This window comes from Accipiter gentilis, chromosome 1 (genome assembly GCF_929443795.1).
Source record: "Accipiter gentilis chromosome 1, bAccGen1.1, whole genome shotgun sequence".
Classification (NCBI taxonomy): Eukaryota; Metazoa; Chordata; class Aves; order Accipitriformes; family Accipitridae; genus Astur; species Astur gentilis.
The window spans coordinates 22,746,103-22,764,831 of NC_064880.1; the positions used below are offsets into that span (position 1 = coordinate 22,746,103).

The window sequence follows — 18,729 nt, forward strand, 5'->3', positions numbered from 1 at the left end:
GCCATTTCCAAGTACTACTGTCACGGAATGTATCTGGAGTTGGCTCCCATGATATTTTATGACAAGCATGAACTAAATGCTTTCTTAGAACTTGTTCCATGATGGTTTTGCTAGATGCCTCCTAGATTTTACATTATCTGAAACAATGAAAAAAAGCCTCAGATATATTCAGTTTCTCTGTATTTTTCACAATTCTATATGTATCTGACATATCCTTCTCACTGGCCTTTTTTCACAAGATAAAGAAGATCTGCTCAGCTTAGTCTCATTAAAGCTACTTCATACTTTTTAACATCTTTCATCTAGGTCTGCTCTATTCTTCTTCAGTCATTCTGAAATTCCTACAGATTTAGACAGTATATTTAAAAAAATACTTTTGTGATTTTAACCTTCTATATAAAGTATAAAATCTCCTGGACTCTGTACTAGAGGAACAAGCTATCTGAGTCCTCTATTTTTCTGATGCAGATGTTCTTCAGCTGCTAAAAACCAAAACCTGTTACCCCTCCTGTTTAATGAATATAGGAAGTACAGGGTAAGACACTGTAATTTAGGGGGCTGGTACTGTTAGAATTTCAAGTTAACATTATCTCAGAGGAATTCTGAACCACAAAAGCTCACAAACTTTCCATCCACTTAACAAAATAATGGCAGTTTCCACCTTCCTAAGAAGTTAAATAATAAAACATACGTTTTTTTTTTTAAGTTAGCTTGCACTCCTAAATTTTAATGAAAACAAATGAAGATGTATGGATTCATTAAGGCTTGCAACAAACTTAATTTTACTTAAATTGCTAGCTTTTTCAATAACCCTGATGCTTTTATGTGGTATTCTTTAATCTTCATGATCCAATCCATTTTGTTAAACTACATTTTCAAAATTCTCTTCCTCCCATTCATTTTATTTATTTTTATATTTCCCAGATCCGAAATACATTGCAAAACACCCCCAACCCATCAGCTAGCTCTTCTACCATCAGCAACAGAAGCAAAGTTGAGTCATACAGCAGACTCCCTGTGTACTGCACAACTTTCGCGTCAAGGCCCTGTTCCTGTTTTTCATGGCCACTCATGTGCCAGGAGAAAGATCTCCTTCCTATCTGTAATCTGTCAAGATCTCCACTGTCAGCTGGACACTCACAGGTCTCAAAGGGAAGGATGAAAAGCAGAAAAGCCACTTCAGAAGGTGGAATTTTACTGTACCAAGCCACAGCAACTCCATCTTGGATCACATTCAGAATGCAGTGCAGTGCAATGCAACTTACCTCTTGGTGGTTTTCGTGTTTCGTTTGTGGGTTGTTTGGGGGGGGGGGGGGTTGGGGGGGAAGGGGTTGGTGTGTTTTTGTTTGTTTTTAAAAAGATGCTTACAGTGGTTTAAAAGAACCCTTTTACTTAGCATTTGGAAAGCACAAGGAGCACGCACATGGGCAACTATAGTATTTCAAGAGACGGGTAGACAGTTCCAATGTGAATCAGTGATTTCCCTAAAAATGCTCCTGACTGCCTGTACTTGTATGAATGTATTTTAACTGTAAAGACAATCCAGAGTCATTTCTTCCTCACAGATCAATAGTGGAAAAGAAAGAAAACGGGAAGAAAACAGTAGCGGTAACCATATAAAAAACAGCAGTCAGGCAGGTTTAATAAAACCTGTTTAATTTGATATTTTGCAGCTACTTCGATGACAGTAGGGGGAAAAAACCAACCAGAAATAAAACACAGTCCGTGATAATGGTACCAGGAAATTCACCCAGTAACTACATCAGTGCTAGTGTTCTGGCATTTCCTTCTTTTATTTAATCTTTCTTTCACTTTGTGTATCTCACATTCCATGCTGAAATGCACTGCATTTATACAGGTTAACCTGCGTTCCATCATAGTGCACTTTTAAAGTTGTATACTGCTGGTTTGTACAACTAGTCATGGCTACACATCCAACACATAGCTTATGCAATTCCCAGAGTCTCTTCCAGACAATATAATCATGGCTAAATATTTAATTGCATTTTGACATGCACATTTTTTTCCTCTTCCTCTTTCCATAGAGCCCAGCTCTCTTCTGAATGTGTTAATAACAGCGGAAATAACCTGTTAACAGGCAACTGAGTACAACTGTACAGCAACACAGTATTAAGTATCAAGCTATATCAAATATTTACAATGCAACTGTGACTTGTGCCTTTCATTTTGCAAAAGTGGTTCATCTCCCATAAAACTGCTTGTTTGCCTCCACAGATTTCAAAAAGAAAGGGTACTCTAATTTTACTAACTGATCTTCTTGTTAAGAATTATACACCTGGTATGTTATTTTGCAGGGCAAAACATAGCTGCAGCTCAGTAGGCATTACCCAATGCTAAATTCTCATTAAGTACAACAGAAATTCAAGAGTGTGGCCTACAATTTTGTGCCTCAAAGGAGACAACCGCAGTCAAAGTGCAGCATATGAATTCAGGCAGCCCAAACGAACAGAGAACGCTGATAGAAGTTAATGACTGGAAATCCTTATACAGCTGCTTTTTAAATTCTTTGCTGTGAGCAACCGACTCCATCAGATATGAAAGCCAAAAGGACCAAAATACAGAATTTTAGACAAAAACAGATTTCAGTAGGATCAGTTACGACAATGAGGTTGCCTCTGTAGAGTTTCTAAGTGTTGATGCTAATCACAATATTCAAAGCTAACAAAGCAAATCAGAGTACAAAAGGTTTCTGGACATCTAAGTGCCAGAGGAATTACTTTTTCCAGTAATTCAAACAAATATAATTGCCTGTCTCAAGGAGTTCCAAGAGCAGATGCAATTAAAGCACCACTGTCCTAAAAGAAACAGAAAAGGGTTTTCACTATTGAGGAATCTTAGAAGCACCACTAACATGCAGCAACTATTTCTGCAACACTTATGTCTGCGTAAGTACATATAAATCACTTACATTTACTTATTACTTGCACTCCTGGCTTCTGATAAAATTACTTTTCAAAACCTAATAAAGCATCACGCATCACTTCTAGACTGATGCTTGAAAATTACCGTATGCAGAAAACACTGTAGAAATGTTACAAATTTGTTCTCAGCTCAGAAATGGCTCTGACAATTTCATGATTTTGCTAAAAAAATCTTAACCTAAAATTAATATTCTGTGTGTGGGCATACCACTGTATTTTTAATTTTTTGAAGAGACTAAAAAAAAATTCTGTGTACTAACCTTAACCGTTTATGGCTAAGTTCTATGAAAAAAAAAAAACCAAACCAGTAAAATTCAGTCCAACTGATAAAAGACATATGCATACCTGCAGCAAATGAGTTTGCAGATTGATCCCAATCATTCCTTGCTCCATTTGCCTTGTTGCATATTTTGGAAGACAGCATCCTTCTCTTCCATTAAGGAAGACAGGAAAAAATCTCAAGTGAACGTTCCTCCTTACTGCCAATGCATCAGAGCTGTTGGAGGTGAAAGCAAAAGCTAGTATGTGCCACCCTCTCCTGACACATGGGAAAAAATTTGACATCAAGGACTTTCAGTCTCTCAGATGCAGTATCTTTAAGAAAAGTTATAGCACAGGCAGAGTTCAGCAACTGATAAAAAAGGCTCCTGCTACATGCCAGGCAGAGGGGAGAGGGAGCTGAATCCTAATCACATCCCCTGTTTTCTGGGCACAACCCTCCTTTCAATTCACATTTTGCCAGTCCCATGGCTGGCCAGCATGCATGTCTCTAGCTAGAATTTATCCTTTTAAAAAACATTTTTCTATTACCCTACACAACGATAATCAAACTTCACCTCACTCTCCAGGCTCCCGTTCTTACTAAACCAGAAAGGATGAGAAAGAAAACGATGACCAAGACCATGAGAATGAATGTGTATGCAGAGAATTGCAGAAATCCAGAATTACAGGAGGTCTGGGGAAGGATGAGAATGAGAGAACTGCAGAGATGCCTGAAGACAAAACTAATAGAGAGAGAAAAATTGGTGAAGGAAGGAAATCAGAAGACAAAGTGCTTTGGGACATACAGTGGAAGATAGGAAAACTTCAAAGAAAGGAATCAAAAGAATAATTTGAAGATAATGGGTAAATGACATGTCAGTGTATATATATATACATACTTAAAACTCAAACTGTTCTCATTCTGTGGTTAAATTGATTGAAGTTCTGTGGTTTTGTAATTAAAAAGCCACATTAAACACACACTAATGATAATTAGGGGGAAAATAATCTCATGATCTGATATTACATAAAATCACTTGGACTCTTACAATAAGCAAGTTGAATTTAAGATAATAAATTCCATAATGGTTGAACTATCACTCAAGAATTGGAGGGTAAGTCAGGCATAACTCTTTATAGAACATTACTTCTATGAAGGTATGATGCTTATGAAGCTTGATAGTGTTTTGGGGATGCATTACTTTCCTACCCTAAATTTCAATAGCAAACAGGAGTATGTATGCTCTAGTCTTTGGGTTTTACACCAGCACCAAGACCAATATTACAGTGTTCGTAAATTAAAAGCAATAGTGAAGTCCTTAACAGACTTAATGGAGGTTGTCACATTTAAGAAAAAAAAAGCACTGTTTAGGATAGCATTTTTTATTACATGCTTTTTGAAAGTGAGATAAGAGTGGCAAGAGCAAGCTTTTCACATTGAGACATGACTTGTCATGAAAGGGCCTTCTCAAAACCAGAAGTTTGGAAGCATTTGTAGGAGTTCAGATTGCACTGATCTGATTTGGAAGACTGTTCCAGAGCTGAATCCTTGCAACCAAGAGCATTTTATCCCTCAGTTCTTTCAGCATTAATCCTGGGCTTTGCTAAGTGCATTGTGCCAGAATGGCACACCTATGGGATAGTTCAGAGTCCGACTCATTCTTCCCACCACAAATGCCTATACAAAAATTTTTCCAAGAGGAACAGCACTATAAACACTTGTAACTCTTTATTCCTTGGGTCCTTTCCATGTATGAACAATGGATAAATACTTAAATCTACTCTACATTTCTGTCCAAAAAAACCAAAACCACCTAGTTTGTACTCTTACACATTCAATTCCTGCTAACTGTAAAATAGGTGATATTCTGTTCACCTCAGTAAGATTTCTAGCCATGCTATTTAATACAAACTATAGACAAGTAAAATATCACCTGCAGATGAAAATGTGGCTATAGCACCTAACTACAGCTTGGAATATTCACGCCCTAGAGATCACATATGGACTATTTTTAATTCCAGGTAACTAATAACAAGAAGAACTGAACTTTTAAGTGAAGAGCTACAACAATGCAAAGTATGATTACCTACATTTACACTTTAATGAGATAAAATGTCTTCAATTGAGTTGTTACACTGAACTATTTGAGGTTTCACAAAGATGAGAGACTATGTGCAGTAATACAGATACACGGTGAGTAACTGGTAAAGTGGAATATTCATACAAGAAAACTTTTCCCCCATATACAGGAAATGTGAATGTATCATGCAACACTTCTGGTATTTTTCTTCAGTAAAGTACAATCTCACTAAATTTTATACTAGTTTCTTAGTACATTGCAACAGATCGAAGGAAAAACTGATCAGATACACCAATCAAATCAGATTACATTCTGTTAATCCACTTAATTTAAACTGTACTTGGCCTGATTTAAGAAGTATAAATCACAGTAGCCCAATTAAGTGTTATGCCCATTTACATTAGCTGGAAGCAGGCCTACAAGTGTTTCATTTTCCAGGAAACCTCAGTAAGTTTGAAAACATTCAAAAAATAACAATAGTATTACACACAAGACTAGCTTCCTGTATTCAAATCATTTAGTACAGAACTCGGTTGAGAAGACTCCCTTTTTCTCCACAGGATGCAAAACTTCCCTTAATTTCTCCTCCCTTAGAAAACACAATTTTGAGGCTTCGACAATCCACAGTGGACTTAGGTTGTCAATCTGAAAGTAAAAGATTTCATTACCGGTTTCCCAAGAGGTAATGAATGAGTCTTACATTTAGATGTATTTTGGATAGAGGAGGAACAAAAGGATAAGCCATCCACAAAAGCAAGAAGACACATGATCAGAATCTGTTGTGATACTGTATGAATCCTTATCATCCTGCCCCCGCTGCTGTCAAGACTGCAGGGGCAGGGAGGGACTTCACAACCGTTTCCATACTAACAAGGAATGATTACGATATTGATTTTTTGTGGGGCTACTTACATGAGTAAACATTAATCAATTTATGTTAGGGTTGTGAACCAAGATCAAAATAATTATTTGACAAATACAGCTTGCCTGCAGCTGACATAGCCTACATTACAAGTCATGAAGCATATTCAGTAGAAGGCTAAATCCTTTACTCTTTCAATACTGCTTTTTGTTTTCCAAATGACACACAATCAGCTAAGACACTAAGTCAACATGTTTTTCCTTTGGAAGTGAAGTTCAGATATATGACTTGTTTCAGGCTTCTCGTATTTCTGAAGCATTTGGAAGACTGAACTCGTCATTAATACTTACGAAGATTGTTTCTATTCTGTTTAAAAATGTTTCACATGTGGTTAATCAATACATATTTTCATTAACAAAGTCTTTAATATACAGATAGTCAACACTGCCTTATGCATTAATAAAGGGTTGTCATTAATTTAAAAATCACATTATTCTGTCAGAAAAGTTTCCATCTATTAGAGCCTCACCAAAAAAACTGAAATTACACAGAAGAAAGATTTGAGGAAAAGTATTTCTATTTTTCTAGAGTGAGTACTTGAGGGTTTGTCAATGCTTGTGTTTTGTTCACCCTCAGTGGTCTCCCATTCATTTGGGTGGATTTTTCTCAAGGCATTGGAAAGAAAAGCACTTACATGGTGACAGTAATAACACAAACCTTGGAAAGGAGACACAGGGACATGCACAAGACATGAGGCTTACATTTTCTTCTATGAACGGATTCAAAATGGACTGTGTCACTTAAAAAAAGCAGCAGTGTAGGAATGACCAAATTACAGTAAGGAAAAAAAAAAGCCTTAAGATTAAAACAAAAGTTTCTTTCATGCCAACACATGATAGTTTTCCCATTAAAATAAAAAGAAACATTAAATACATGCATTAGTCCTCCTTATATTGACTTTATTTACCCCACCACTTATAATCAAGAAACGTAATAGAAATAAATTTATCTACATAAGCAAGAAACAAACTTCTTAGCTTTTTTTCTTCCTTAATAAAAGGCTGTCTCCGTACAGCTAACTGACAACTGATGAAGCTTACACCAAGAGATGCTAAGCATACTTCTTATATCTATAGTACCTCAAACTCTTTACAAACCAAGATAAGCATAACCAAGCTTTAAAAACCTCCTGACTTCATGTTCTTAGAGCCTTGGCAGTTCATTTTTTCAGTTAGTTAGTGATTTATCCTATCATGATGAGACAAACATGTCATAAGTTCAACATAAGTCAAAACCAGAGTTCTTTGTAGTGTATCTAAGCGAAAGCCTTTTACCTATTAACCTACCTTAGCTAGAAATCCAGTCCTTAAGTCTATGCCTTTGCACACAGTCACTATCAATATCAGTATTCAAAGGAAATGAAACAGCTTAACATAAAGGCAAAGATTTCTTCCAAAACAGTGAGTCAGTTTTTAAAAGACAAAGGATCTCATTGGAAATGAGTATTTTCAAGATCAAAAGGCAAAATTAACGCAACACCCACATCAATACAGTAAACAAACAAAAAACACCCACCCAAATCCAATTAAGGAAAATAAGGGTAAAATTTTGAACCAGTGATTAGTAGACCTCTTGGAACGTTGAGTCTGACAATTTGACTTTATTTACCTATTTATGATAACGGTATGCATAAATCAACTCTAGAAATCACCCCTCCAAAATCTGTAATATTCGGTATGTTTCACACAATGCCTAAGGAGAAAAAAAAAAACTTCCCTCTCTCAAAAAAAAAAAGTTTACATCTTTGGTATCAGAAACAAAAACACATCTAAACTGTTCAATGTAACTAAATGTGTGACACCAAAACTAACGCAAGTAGTAGAAATTGTCAGAATTCTGTGTAACATTAAGGAGCATGACAATTAACAACTGCTGAGCACCAGCATCACGGTGTTTACAGTGGCTCTCTACTTTAACCAATAGTTTCATTACGAAAAATATCAACCTGTCACACTTAACAGCCCAACATAACACATACTTATCCAAGTTCATAAAACACACACATAGTCAAGTTAATAGAATGTGTTTATAAACATTGAGCTAGGTCTAAGCTATATTTTGCTGGAAGTTATTTCATTCTAAGAAAGTCAAACCACCTTTTAGGAAATGAAAGAAGTGGCGTCATATCTACGCACTCGGAGATCATTAGGTGAACATTTGAGACAAAAACACCATGTAAGTTCATGCAACCATTAACTCTGACATTTATTCTAGTTCTGATATTTTGCTACACATGCTTACAAGAACCTAACAGCATTTTGGGAAGATCTGGACATCACTCAACATAGCATTATTCAAAACATAAGAAGCTAGTTGTTATATGAAATAATGTCTGTGTCTATGTTTGGGGTTTTTTATACAGACACACAAATATGAAACAACAATATGCAATAAACTTTCTTAAGTGTCACTTTTTCATAAATGACACCAGCTTCTTGTTTTTCTCTGGGTAAACAGCATGCAATCAGAGCTTTTTCTTATCTAAAAACATGCAGCAGCATCTGCACTCGCATGCAGAACAGCCAGGAAACAGGTGCTGAAGCCATGCAGTACAGCACACATGCTACACGCTCTTTTCTCACAAAACGGGGCTGTCTTATCCCTAGCCCGTTTTGGGATAGTCCCTGGTCCATGGCTTTCCCCGAGCTGTGCCTCGTTTGGGCTGCTGACACTGGCCAAAAGCATGCGAAGGAGTCCACTAACAATTAAAAAGTGCCACAAACCTGGGACAGCATTCAAGTTCAGGCTCTAAGCCAGCTTAGACAGCAGGTACAGCCATAGCCTTACTGACCCCAATGAAAGTTTTGCAAGCCTCCGAGAGCCCACCACAGTTGCATTCATAATGTTCCTATTTTCCCATGCAATACAAATATTTGGGAAATTATTTCCTTTACAACAATACTTATATTCATGAAGACAATGTAGACATTTTTATTAGAGCAATGAATCAAGAAGCATAACTTATGTTTTTATGTAGCTATGGCTACATTTAAAGAGACTGTAAGCTTACAGTCTCTACTCTTATTTCTAGTGGGAGAAATAACCCTTTTATCAAACTACCAGCTCAAAACAGATTCAAATCAGTAATCTAGCAGAAGAATAACAAGATCAGCCAAGCAGATCAGCTGTTTTCAAAATGCATCTTAAATAAAGAAAACACACAGCTTAGCAAGCATGCCTTTTGAAGCTGGGACATTGTAGGCTAGCAGTATGAAGCTCGCATGCTCTTGGGAGAGCGGAGTTAAGGAATCGCACAAAGATGGGCGTATGCCCTTTTGTGACAACCAGGATCCAAAGGGAGTTGCTGGGTTTGTAATTTTTTACTGCTATTTTCCCAGTACTCAGCATCTGTAACATCCAATTTAGTGAAGCCCTTGATATGGGACACCTAGTGAATGATCACTTTTGAGCAGGATCCTCACACACCTCGCTGCTTTGCACCAGGCTGCGGCTGACCCACTCCACTCACCACAAGGTGCTGTGGCTTCAGCTGTCACATTCATTCCTGGCAAACTCTTCTTTCTTACTGTGGTTACTCTGTCCAACAAGGATCAGTCAATGTTTTGTTTTGTTTTTTTAAAGATGCTGCTGGATGTTAAAGATGTTCCTGGAAGAAAATTAATTTTACTGTTGCATGCTTTGGGCTCATCTAATTACAACACTAGCCTTCAGGGAATTTTTAAACTAATGACATTGTATTTGTCAAGCACAGAAACTTTTAATCTGATTTTTCAAGTGGATCCTAGCCAATGGATCCTGGCCACCATAGCACTTAACAAAACACTTTCGACTGTCCTCCATGCAATATTTAGGTGGGCTTATTATTGAAATGTTAACCTTTTTTTACTTAGTATCTTTCTCTGATAGTCAATACAAGGCATATAGGCATATTGACAATGTTATTAAAGTTTTTATGACTGAAAGTCCACAAGTCAAATTATGTATGTGTATATACAGCTTCACAAATTAAGAGGCACGCATCTTAAGAAATCTGAACCAAAGCACTATCTGAACAACTCCCCAGTTTGTCTGCTGATCTCATGATTTGTTGTACACCAGCACCAAGAAACACCAGCTCAACAGTATTTTTTATTTCAACAGCCTATTATTTGCAAGATTTTTTTCATTTCCAACGCTAATACAAAGAACAAAAACGCAAACTATTAATTATATCATGATGACTCCTTAAGCCCCCCAAAAGTTCAGCCGACCCATCAATCATCCACTTTTGGTTACTTCCTTACTTCTAAAGGACAAATAGTGCACTGCTTCAACCGTAAAGTTTGGCTTGGCTGTACTAATTGGGTCTTTTGGACAAATAATGCTAGATTCACATTTCAATTTCAAATTCATTTCAATTATTGCTGCTTCTCCAGAACACACACAAGCTACAATTGTGCCACACAGAAAGGTTGACGACTACACTTCAAAGAAAAGATCCTCTTTCAAAATTTTCTTTTCATCCTTCAAAACTATCTTTCAAATGTAATCATTATCTATTTTTTCAAAACTGCAGATTTCAGGGCATATTTACTAAATAAATTACGAAATACAAGTATTATTGTCCATCAAGCAACGGGTAACAGCATATCAGTCCTCCCCAATCATAAAAAAATACAGTTGTTACACAAAACTGTGTAAATATCACATTACACAAAATACTGGCACAATCAAGATAGTGGTCATAACTGTCTACATCCAAACCAGATTTAGGCTCAGTCACTTTTAATTTTCTCCCCGGTAGAACAGGGTATCATGAGAAGAAGGAACAGCTCTCCACAAAGAAGACAGAGAGATATGAAGGCTACGACTAGCCATTTGCCTCAAAATCCACTACATCTCAAACTAACAGCCCAGGGCTTGCACTTCCAATGAGAATTCACAATCTGACTGAAGTCTTTTAACACGACTACTCAGAAGTTTTATCAAGATGCTCAGAAGAGAGCATGCAACTACTGTGCTACTTTCACCAAGTATGCAATCAATTTTAAGAAAAGACACAGGTTTCAAGCACTGATGTCTACATTTCTGTAAAAAAACATTTTAAAAAAAGTGTTACTTGAACTATTCTACAAGTACTACAATATTTTAGGATCACATCCTACTTGGCATCTCACCCCATGAAGAGGTGCCCTTGTAACAGGTATCCATGCTACACAAAGCTTTATCACCATTGTTGACCTTACTGCCAGAGAAATGTGCATTTCCAACCTTTTCTTCAATATCACTGATATTCCAACTGATCACAAACAAGCTGCCACAGAGGAACATCACAGAGGGCCTATACCACTGTCTATATACGCCATGCACCATTTACTTCAATTTCAGTGGAAATGGCGTGGAACTTTTCTCAGATACTAAACTCAAATATCAAAATAATTTGTAACAATAACAGTTAATCCCATTCTGATCTTGCAAAGGGCCCCGATATGATTAGATAAACACCTCATATACTGCCATTAGCTTCACAGTACCAAAACACAGGTTCACAAGGTTGCAAGAGTACATCTCCTTTCCTTTTCCTTAAATGCTCCAAGGTTGGAGGACTTCTGCATAAAACGTTCAATTCAGTTCCATCTGTCGAGCAATGAAATTAATACTCTTCCTACTGGTGAGTAACTTCACTCCAGCCTCTCTCTCCCCCTTTGAAATATAACCAAAAGATCAGCAACGGACGATGTGAAGACAAAGGCTATGACCGTGCCATGCATGATGACAGCAGGATCAAACAAAATTGGGCTCAGCCACTCTGAGTATCCCATACTATGAAAGGCAGCAATGACGGATATAGTCTCAAGAAGGGGTTTTGAACACGCTACTTAATTTTAAGCACATATTTACATCTCATTTTCAACGATTAGGTAACATTACCCAAATAGGTGTTGTCACCATCTCCCTATCAGTACACATTAGCCAATGGAGTAAATGCAATAGCCTAAGCATCCTGTTTCTTTGACTAAAGCAGAGGTTTTGAAAAAAACAAAAGGCTGAGTTGGATTAAAAAAAAGAAAAAATGGAAGAGGAATTACGCTTAATTATTCAAGAATGTAATCTGCAGACTGAGTCCCATACACAGAAAGCCCCCTTATTTTGCAGCATACCAGAGCTTTAGCTGCAGTTTAAAGAATATTGGCACATAAAGAAAAAAAAATAAATTTTATCAGTTAGGCTTTAATCTTATAAAGGGGGCAGCACAAAATTTATTCCATTTCTTCTCAGGAAATCTGACAAAACAGTATATTTTTTCTGGCTGACAGCCACGGTACTGTCATAGGACTTCTTACAGGCATAACACTGTGAATTCTACCAGGTTTGAAAAAGCACTGGAAGCATAAAACAAACAGAAATGTGCATTAGCTAAATTGACTTTAAAAATAAAGATAGTAAATAGGTCTTTAAGGCAGAGGGTCCTTGGGGAGACTATCAAATGCTCCAAGCCAAACCCATTCCATAGTGCCGACAAGACTGAAAGATACGCCACAAGTTTGCACTGGCATCACCGGAAGGCTATAAAGACAGATGAGCGGAAGGAGGGCTTTTCAACTACAATTCTGTGAAGTTAAACTACTACTAAGCATAACTTTAAAAATGGTCTCCCGTCAACCATATGAGCTCCACGCAATCTCAGAGCCTGTTACAAGGTGGTACGTTTAAATTCCAGCAAAAGATATAAATAAGGATAGAAAGATAGCTAGACACACACGCACTAGCGTCCAACACCCACTGTGGTATCTCCAGCTGACATGAAAGCATCCACATTTTTGGAAATTTAGAGCCTGAACAGCAGCAGTGACTGAAAGGCAGCATTAGGTTTGTTCCTTTCATATGCTAATAATGACATCATACCTTATGGCCTGATGCTGCAACCATACAATTATCATCTTATAAGGAAAATTTTTCCAAAGGAGTCTAAGAACTGGGCAAACTGCTCACCTGCACATAGGAAGAAGTTTTTTTTAATCCATCCATGATATGGATTTCTTTCTGTTCCTTAGTGCTATGAATAATTACTACTGAAATATTTCTAATGGTTTGACTTCCTTTGTTTAAAAAAGTAAAAAAATAATATAATTGTTGGGGAAAGAAAAAGAAAAAAAAAATCTACAAAGTAAGTTTTTGAGCATACAGGAAGCAGCCCTGGACATTTATGAAGAAAGGTAAGGGCCCTGCTGGGATTTCGGGTGCGGGAGGGATTCAGGGCTGAATCTCTTACAAACGTTACAATGCCATGTAGTGTAGTGCAAAGACTCCCTCACGCAGCATCCCAGAAAAGAAAAAAAAAAAAAAAAAAAAAAAGAGGTTATAAATACTGTCTCCATGCTCCTGACATAGATCCAGCAACAAAATAAGAGACAATAAATTATGTAACTATTCCTGTCTACACACACCACTCTCCGTGTATTTTGACATCATACAGCCCAAAAAAGATATTTTTTTTTTAATACCCTCATGCTTTGCAGTGATGGGCACAGAAAAGGTTAAGAGAAAAAAAAACAAGCGTACTAAGGAAAAAAAGAGATCTCCACATGAACAAACAATCCACAGAATGCCTGTTTTTTTCCGCCACTGTCGTTGTGCTGTATTTTGTGCGCCCAAGATTTCGTGCACACATTAAACCGCAGTTTTGAACACACAACGTGCTTGCAATCTGCAGTGATCTTTCTTCCCCACCGCGGACACCGCTCTATCCAAGCTGGAGAACAGTAGCCTTACACGCAAATAAATAAATAAATAAACACAGTAAATGGCGAGAGAAGAGAGCGCGGAGCAGACGAACGCGGCGCACAAAGTGCTGGATGCGATGCCTTCCCCGGGCAGGAAACGAGTTACAATTAAACAGCCCGCAGGCGATCCAAGCGAAGCCAAAGGGAGCCCCCGCGGGGCTCCGCGGCAGCCCGCCGCCCGAACCGCCCGCATGACGGGGCAGCGCAAGGCGGGCGCTGGAGCCAGGCAGCGGAGCCCGGCGCCGGGGCTGCGGGCGCCCCGGCCCGCACGGCGCCGGGCCCGCCCCGAGCCCCGGGGGTATGCCGGGCGGCGGCCGGGGGGCGGGGGGGGGAGGACCCGCACCTGCCGCGGAGCGCGGCCCCGCCGCGGCCCGGTCCCCCTCCCCCGCCCCGGGCAGCCGCCGCCGCCGCCCCCCGGCTGCCCCTCGGGCTCGGCCACGTCCCTCGCCCCCGCGGGCGGCTCCCGCCGGCACCGGGCGGCCCCGCGCCCGCGGCGGCGCCCACTCACCTCGCAGAGGCGCGCACTGCGGCTCCGCGCCCCGCGGCGGGCTCCGGGGGAGGGCGGCTCCCGCGTCCGCGCCGCTGCGGAGCCGGGCGGCGGCCGGAGTCACCCCGTCCTTGCGGCAGGCGGCTCCCGCCGGTGGCGGCGGCGGCCCCTCGGCGCCCACGGCGGGGCGAGCGCCTCCCCGCGCAGGGGCGCCCGCGCCGCCCCCCGCCCCCGCGCCGCCTCAGCGGCGGGGCTGGGCCCCCCGCCCCTTCGCCGGCCTCCGCCTCCGCGCCGGCATCGGCCCCTCGATCACCGACCGGCGCGGCAGTACGGCGGTGGGGCCGGGGCCGGGGCTGCAGCCCCGCGGGCCTGGGCGGCGCCGGGGGCGGGTAGCTCTCCGCGGGCAGCCGCGAACAAAGCCGCCCGCCCCCCGCCCCGGAGAAAGCACGGCAGGGGGATGCGGCCGCCCCGCCGGCGGAGGGGGCTGCGGGGCGCCAGGCCGCGGCTCGGCGGCCGCCCGGGCCCCGCCGCGGGAGCGGGCTGCGGGGGACCCCGGCCCCGGCCCGCGCACCCGAAAGAGGTAAATCCCGTCAGGCTGGTGAGAAGCCCTGCCCGCGCGGATCCGGGGGGAGATGGTCCTGCAGCGGCTGCAGTTTAAGCGCTGCTCAGGAGAAAGCACCACTGAAATGGTGCTTCGAAATGCCAATTTTTTTTATTTTTTTTTTTTTTTTTTTTTTCAATTCACGTACGGTTAGTTATTAGCACTGACAGTTACCACTGTCATCAACGTGAATACGAGCCAGCCTGTATCGTTTTCTCAGCGGCAATTATCCTGTCTGTTTGGAAGCAGTTGGGTGCAATCAGCTCTACATTTGCTACTTTTCCAGCAATTTTACTTGTGCTTTGTCCATCACGATGAATTTTCATAGGAAAATGTGGTTACAAAAAACGTAGATGAAATGAAATCTTGAAATACACACAGTAATCATCAGGGGACCGGTGGTGTGCAGAATCGCAGCCCAACAAAAACACGGCAATGCCAATGACAGAAAAAATGGACACATTAGACTTATTCTTACATGATCGAGGTCCTGGTTATTACTACGAGACGGCACCTCATGCTTCGTTTTCTTTTCTGAGTCACAGGAAGGCAAAATCTTCCCACATCAAGGAGCACATCAGTCCTAACTACTTTGTATTCTGCATCTGTTTTCTAAATTCTATATACCTCTATATATATCTGGATATATGGGCAACTAAATGGGTTTCTGTAGGCACTCTCTTCAGCATAACCGGCTGGCAACCATATTAAACTCATGTACATCAAAATACAAAGTAAATTTTTTATAGCTTATAGGGTATTCTCAAAGCCCTGGGCTTGAAATCCTCTCTGTATTGAAGCCCGTGGCGCTTTCCTCTGGGCTTCAGTAGGAGGAGGGAATTTGCTGCTCAGCCCTTCTGTACAATACTAGACAACCTGCTCCAGATAGGAGCGTATGTGGCTATTCCAAAGTAGGTCAGGCTATCAAAGTCATTAACACCCTTTCATCTACCTGAAGCTTTAAAACTTTGTTTCAGTTCTTTTCTGTGAATTGCACATGTATCGGCGCTTACAATGTAGTTTAAACATGCTTCGTGAGCAAATGATCAGGGTGCAACTAATCAGTCTTACACAAATTTTCCGACTCCTTATACTTAAGAGAGTACTACTCTGATGTATCATTGCAATAAATCTGTTTGTACATTAAAGGCTTGGATTTGGATGATCATATATAGGTTGGTTAGTGGTGATCTGGGCATTCTTAGATACATCTCTCTTCAGCGGTACCTTGACTTGGCATTGATAATATAATGCCTATTTTACTTCTGAAACAAGACGAAAAGAGGAAAAAGGATGTGTACTGCCAAGAGTTTCGTAACACTTATAATTATTTGTGCTTTGGTTTTGGTTATCATGACATTTTTACGATGATAAGATGAAAAACCTAGAAGATGAAAACCGTTACCTCATGAATTATTCTCAGTGGATTTGCAAGCTGTAAAAGCCCTTTGACGGTGTGACATGAGTGCAGACTGTCTTTAAGACTTCTCATCTGTAAATTATAAAACTCCATAAATCATACACTGGATTTTCATGTTTCTCTCCCTCAAAATGGATTTTGAGAAAGTTATTGCGCCCATGCTAGAAAAATCCTACATCCACTGAGCAAACAAGTTAATTCATATGAATCTTTAAATCCCCTTGACTTCCTCCCAAACATTAATGGCAGTGATCACAACAATGGTAAATTTTAAAGTATTAGTAGAAATTCAGTACTACTGCTTTCCAGTAATTACAAACCTGTTGATTTTTATGCTTATATGTCTGAGATATTCACATTATATATGATGCTACATGCATAGTCCTTTATTAACAGTTCCTGTGTCTTTGGTATGATTTAGGATTTTCTGTTTTTCCCAGATGTAACGCTGGCTGTAACTGAACAGAGTTGGATGCACGCTAGAAAATAAAGGAATTTCATAGAGGAATTGCTACTTGCATCTTCATGGGTGTTTACACACCTACAGACACTATGCTAATAAGGAATAGGCTAACTTTTCAGAGCCATGCACTGAAGCAATGGGTATTTAACCTTCAACAGACTCAAAAATAGCCTGCTTTTCTGGAGCAAACGGCTGTCTTTTGTCCTCTTTCCAACTCTATTGCTTCCCCCCCCTCCCGCCTGGATCCATCTCATCTCTCCTTTGCTGAAAAGCTAATACAAAAGAAACGAACATGACAGAAACTCATACAAAATCAGCTTTGCCCAAGTGGGTGTCTTTGCTAGGGCTCCAATAACATTCTGTAACAGAGATGTGCAGTGCACAATGCGTGGCAGCGCCCTTCTGGACTGAGAAATACCTTTTAAAGTTAAGTTACAATCTGTCTGAGGCAAAGCTATTACTGGGTGAAAGTTGGGAAAACTATATTACTCTCACCTGAAGATTAGGACCTAAAAATAGCTGAAGTAGTACTAGAATACTAGAACTTCCAAAGAATGTTTGTGTTATGTTCTCGGAAAAGGTTTCACTGGAGAAAAAACAATTTTCAGTCATCCCCAGAAATTATTTAGTAAAAAACCTGCAAAATTCTATGAGCTGTAAAAATATGTTACCATAAAAATAAATTAGATATCCAAAATTTCTAATTAATGCCCTTAAAGTTCTGTATATGGTGAGAATCTATGACATACCGACATAAGGATGCACCCTCTATAAAAGGGATTTTCAGCTGCTCTAACTTTGGATTTTGATAACTTAACAAAAGAGGACATATACTTAATATAATTCATTAGACGTTAATATTAAAAAGCAATATACATTTTGCCTGGCAGTAGTACTTAATTCCTACACAAATACTTAAGAGACTAGTACAGAAAAAGCAAAATACAACTTTTCAGCAAACAGTAAATAAAGAAAATAAAGCAATATTCAGTACTTCCCATCTCCTTTCTCTTCTTCTTGGTTATCATTTAGAGCAAAGAAAGAAGGACTTGATGAATCATTACTGAAGGTCATCATCTAGCACCATGTGATCAGCAGTAGAGTGTATGAAGAACAATGCCCTTTGAGAGGGTAACTTTCCTATACAACAGCTAGAAGTGTTAAAAGACAGGAAATGGTGTTCTATATTATATGAAGATTTCATATTTTCCCAGCAATTCAATTCTCTGCAAGACAATGGGCCAAGCTGAATACCCAAAATAAGAGTTTCTTTGCCATGACCATTAAAAAGCCAAACATAAAAAGGCTAAAAGGATCAACTGGAAGTACATTTTCATGGGATGGAAAGGTAATGTTTCACAAGACTTCTGGACAGATTACTGTGCAGCAGGTGAAAGTATTAATTGAAAGAATCACCGTAGGTGCCAAAATCTGCAGGACATATTCTTTGGCCTGTCCTGCCTCTTTTGTGCTGCACAGAAGACTTAATGAGAGTGAAAACCATCTGCAGCTCCCCAGCTGGGGGTTTTGGTGATATAAAGGAGTCTCTGAGTGACTGTGGAATTGTCCACCCCATGGGAGGCCACACACCCCCGCAATCTGAGCAGAGAGAGGGGAGGGACCGCACGCCTGGGCTTTGCTTCTCCAGCCGCCTGCAGCTGGTCCATGGGCCCTCAGGAGCTGTCACCATCTGGTACTATCTGGTGCCAGGGCAGGCATTTGTCTAGCCAGAGAGTCAAGGGACTTCACAGCAGCTCTCCACCCTTCTGGTGTACAGAGAAGAGACCCACTGCATCGGGCCATCTGCGCTAATCTGGTTAGAGCTCAA

General features: G+C 40.3%; 2 protein-coding genes across 3 annotated transcripts in view; both read right to left on the minus strand.

The window, feature by feature from the left end:
• HECW2 (HECT, C2 and WW domain containing E3 ubiquitin protein ligase 2) overlaps positions 1-14,585 on the minus strand; it is a 175,759-nt gene extending 161,174 nt beyond the window's left edge. For both annotated transcript variants that reach the window (XM_049797445.1, XM_049796758.1), the window contains exon 1: positions 14,439-14,585. The gene's annotated coding sequence lies outside the window, so the exon portion shown is untranslated. The remainder of the gene's footprint in view (positions 1-14,438) is intronic.
• Positions 1-18,729, minus strand: part of LOC126053268 (splicing factor 3B subunit 1) — a 647,576-nt gene that overhangs the window by 327,849 nt on the left and 300,998 nt on the right. The window lies entirely within an intron of this gene.